The following is a 4,833-nucleotide window of genomic DNA, read 5'->3' as shown; positions in this document are numbered from 1 at the left end:
GAGTATATAAATTTATCGATCTTAACAAGAACATCTTCAATGATACCCTAGGAAATCTAATGGTTTTATCAGCCAATTGAATGCTCATCCTAGTTTGTTTGGGTTTCCCAAAACCTAGCTGCTTAAACATTTTATAAGGCATAACATTAATGTTTGCCCCTAAGTCAGCCAATGCATTATGAACATCTAAACTACCAATTAAACAAGGAATCGTAAAACTCCTTGGATCTTTCAATTTTTTGGGTAGCTTATTCTATAATATGGCTGAGCAAACTGCATTCAACTCCACATGCGACGCCTCATCCAATTTTCGTTTGTTTGTTAGAAGCTCCCTCAAAAATTTGATAGCGTTTGGCATCTACGAGAGAGCTTCGATAAACGGTAAGTTAATATGTAATTTCTTTAATATTTTAAGGAATTTACCAAATTGTTCATCTGTACGGTCTTTCCCTGTCGCATTGGGGTATGGCAACCATGGTTTGTACTCTTTACTTACCGTTTTCTAGTCATTGTGGTCCACCTCACCCTTACCTTTACTTACCACAGTTTCCTACCTCTGCTCTGGTTCAGGTGTAACTAACCCTTCCTCATCTTGAATGGTAATTGCATTGATTTGCTCCCTTGGGTTAGATTCAATGTTACTCGGCAGGCTACCTTGTGGTTATTCAGATATCAATTTAGCGGGCTGACCTATTTGAGTTTTGAGCCCTTGGATCGACGCTTCTTGATTTTTAAGTGTTGTCTTGGTGTTCTGAAATCGAGTTTCTGACACTGAGATGAATTTTGTTAGCATCCCCTCAAGGTTCGGCTTTTTCTCTTGTTGGTAGGGTGGTTGCTGAAAGCCTGGAGGGGGTGGTGGTCTCTGATTTCCTTGGACTCCCCATGAAAAATTTGGGTGGTTCCTCCAACCTGCATTGTAAGTATTGCTATAAGGATTGTTTTGGGATCGAGGATTGTTACTCATGTAATTTAACTTCTCGTTCTCCATGTTGTGACCATAGTGGTAACCCATGGTGAGGGCATCTTCACAAAAGGTCCTTGTATCTCTCTCATGCATCGTAGAGTGTTACTAAATCCATCTGCACAAAAGAAGAGATATCATTACGTAATTTAGTCGTTTTAGCTGGAGAAAAATATTTTAATAAAAACTTTTCTGTCATTTGTTCCCAAGTAGTGATTGACCCCCATGGTAACGAATACAACCATTGTTTAGCTTTGTTTCTCAATGAAAAAGGGAACAATCAAAGGCGAATGGCGTCATCAGAAACGCCATTAATTTTAAATGTATCACATAGTTCCAAAATTTTTTCCAAGTGAGCATTTGGACCTTCGTCCTGCAAACCATCAAACTGAACAAATTGCTATATCATTTGAATTGTGTTAGGTTTCAGTTCAAAAGTATTTGCAACTACAACAGGTCTAACTATGCTCGATTCAGTTCCTGTTAAAGAAGGTTTAGTATAATCATAGATAGTGTGCGGAGCAGGATTCTGATTAACAGCAATCACAGAAGGTAGCAGATTTCCTTGGTTTTCAGCCATCTCCTCAGTTGTGGCTGAAATATCGTCCTCTTGCTCTTCCTCTGTGTATCGTAAGCTTCGTCCTATTTCTCTTCGGTTTTTGCGAACTACGCGATCGATCACACCGTCAAAAAGTAGTGGTCTTGACGGGTTTCTTCTGGTCATAAACTAGAAAAACCCGTCAGAAGAAAATAAATGAAAAATTATAAAAGAAAATAAAAATTTAAATTGCAATATAAGTAAAATGGCTAAAACAAAAAAAAAATCGAGTGTTCCTAATATTCTAGTTCCCCGGCAACGGCGCCAAAAACTTGATGCGTGATATTCGTGACAGGTTTAAAAGATTTATGAATGAATCGTTCTTGAGACTAACTTATTATCACGATTAAGGCAAGTGTACCTATCAAACAGTAGTATAGTTCAGCAAGACCGGATTGTTGAACCCAAAGGAACTACGAGTACTAGTATTTACTTCCTTTTTATTATCTAGCCTAAAAATTAAGAGGTTTGGTTATCTAAACTAATTACTAACTAAGAATGCACAGAAAGAAAATTTGGGAAAATACTTATTAGAAATTTCGATTGATTAAGACAATACCTGATAAACCGTAATTTATACATATTTTTACCCCATCCTTAACACATTTTATGAATGATTTTTCCTTAGAATTGGTGAATTCGATGCTCCTAATGCTTTAATTTCATGTTTTATACTTAGTCGAGCATAGGAGAGCGAAAGGAATGACAAACGGGCCAAAAACGGAGAAAATGGGCCAAAGTACGAAATCAACACGGCCTGGAATTCCTCACACGGGCAGACCACACGGCTGTGTCAATTTGGAAGAATCGAAGCACGACTCACACGGGTAGAACACAGGCCCATGACATTCTAACAAGTTCGAGCACAACCTGAAGTAGTGTTACACGGGCGTGTCCCTGCCAAGCCCAAGTTGAATCCAATTCGAAAAAAGGCTAATTTTGAGGGTTTTTAGGCATTCCAATGCTTATAAATACACCCGAGAGGAGGAAGAACGGGGACATGGAGAAAATGAGGCACGAAACTACTCAAGGGAAGCCGATTGATCAATCTCAGAAGCCGGATTCACCATCAAGACTGAAGATCTCCCCTCAATTTCCCTTCAGGAGTTTTGGGTTTTCTTTATGTTCTGTATTAATTATTCTTCTGAGATGTTTTCCTTTTTAGTTATGAACTAAAACCCCTAAATACCCAAGGGGAATGAAACCTAAGACGAATCTTGTTATTATTTTCTGAATTGTATGATAAATATTTAACTTGTTTTTAATTATGTGTTCTTAATTCTTGTTTTGATATCCCAGGATACTGATTCAAGATAAGCTCTTAGGTGGAGGAGGAATAGACCCTGTCTAAGAGTACTTTTATCATAATTAAGCGGAGTTGATTGCGTGCCTAGAGATAGGGTGACAAGATTTTACCGAATTAGGGTGAAACCTAATAAGGGGATCCATAGATCGAGTTAATGCAACCCTAGGGTGTTAATTAGAGAAAAGTCTCAATTATTCAATCTAGGGATTAGACATTATTAGTCTTGAATAGGGATAATAACATAACTTAGGGATCTCTACGAAACAAGTTAAATGAATAAATCGTCCGATTCGGAGTCAGAATAACAAGTGAAGTCTAGGTGGATTCTTCCTTAGGTATTGTCTTAATTCAGTCATTTTTCCAAAATTAATTCCCCAATTCTACTTTCTGTGAATTCTTAGTTTAGATAATTAGTTAGTTAAAACAAAACCCCCTTATTCTTATGCTAGATAATAAAAAAGACAGTCATTACTAGTACTTTTAGTTCCTTTGGGTTCAACAATCCGATCTTGCTAAAACTATACTACTGTTCGATAGGTACACTTGCCTACATCGTGATAATAGTTAGTTTCAAGAACGATTCTTTGTAAATATTTAAAACTTGTCATCACGAAAATCACGACCAATACCTAAGGAAAAATCCACCTAGACTTCACTTGTTATTTGACTCTGAATCAGACGATTTATTCATTTGACTTGATCCGTAGAAATCCCTAAGTTATATTATTATCTCTCTCGAGACAAATAACATCTAACCTTAGGTTGAATAATTGAAATCTCTTTCTAATTAACGCCCTAGAATTGCATTAACTCGATTTATGGATTCCCTTATTAGGTTTCACCCTAATCCGGTAAAATCTTGTCACCCTATCTCTAGGCGCGCAATCAACTCCACTGAATTATAAAAAAATTACTCTTAGACAGGGTCTATTCCTCCTCTGAATAAGAGTGTTAACTTGAATTAATATCCTAGAATATTAAACAAGAATTAAGAACACATAATTAAGAACAAATCAAATATTTATCATACAATTCAGATAATAATAACAATATTCGTCTTAGGTTTCATTCCCCTTAGGTATTTAGGGGTTTTAGCTTATACTTATGAAGGAAAACATCTCAAAAGCTTAAAGTTAACAAAACATAAGAAAACTGAAAACTCCTGAAGGAACTTGAAGGTAGATCTTCAGTCTTGATGATGAATCCGGCTTCTGAGATGGATCAATCGGCTTTCCTTCAGTAATTCCTTGCTTCCTACTCTACGCTCCTTCTAAGTGCCTCCTCAGGTGTTTAAATAGGCTTTAGAATGCGTAAGAGCCCCCACAATTGGCCTTTTTCAAATAGGGTTATACTTGGGCTCGGTAGGGACACGCCCGTGTGCGATTACTCCAGCCTGTGGTGAAGGCTGTTGAACAGAAACGGGCATGTAGTCTACCCATGTAAGTCGTGCTTGGATCCTGTCAAAGGGACACGGCCTTGTGACACGTCCGTGTGAGGAACTCCAAGCCGTGTTAATTTCCCACGTGGGTCCATTTTCTTCATTTTTGGCCCGTTTCTTGCTCTTTTTACTCTCCTATGCTCTCCTAAGTATAAAACATGAAATTAAAGGATTAGGAGCATCGAATTCATCAAATCTAAGGAGAAACCATTCATAAATGGGCTAAGCATGGATAAAAATATGTATAAATTACAGTTTATCAGTTGGGGGCAAAATGGTAATTTTTCCTAGAATGTAAATCGAGTCCAAACGAATATGAAATGTGTGAAATTGATGATTAAAGTTATTTATATAGATCCGGACAATACAAATTTGAGGTTAGATCGAAGAACAGGAAATATTTCGAATTAGTAGATTATGTACACGAATAAGTGTCGAGGTAAGTTCGTGTAACTTAATCGAGCATGTCAATATGTTAACTTGAATGTTATGTTTGTATGCTATATGATTTATATTTATGTGGTTATTAT

General features: G+C 37.0%; 1 non-coding gene across 1 annotated transcript; it reads left to right on the top strand.

The window, feature by feature from the left end:
- The first annotated feature begins 1,005 nt into the window (after positions 1-1,005).
- LOC121217506 (small nucleolar RNA R71) lies at positions 1,006-1,112 on the top strand. Its single transcript, XR_005913591.1, has one exon. It is a non-coding gene; the product is annotated as a small nucleolar RNA R71 (small nucleolar RNA).
- Positions 1,113-4,833: the final 3,721 nt, after the last annotated feature.

Source organism: Gossypium hirsutum, chromosome A02 (genome assembly GCF_007990345.1).
Source record: "Gossypium hirsutum isolate 1008001.06 chromosome A02, Gossypium_hirsutum_v2.1, whole genome shotgun sequence".
Classification (NCBI taxonomy): domain Eukaryota; kingdom Viridiplantae; phylum Streptophyta; class Magnoliopsida; order Malvales; family Malvaceae; genus Gossypium; species Gossypium hirsutum.
This window is presented reverse-complemented; position numbering and strand designations above follow the sequence as displayed.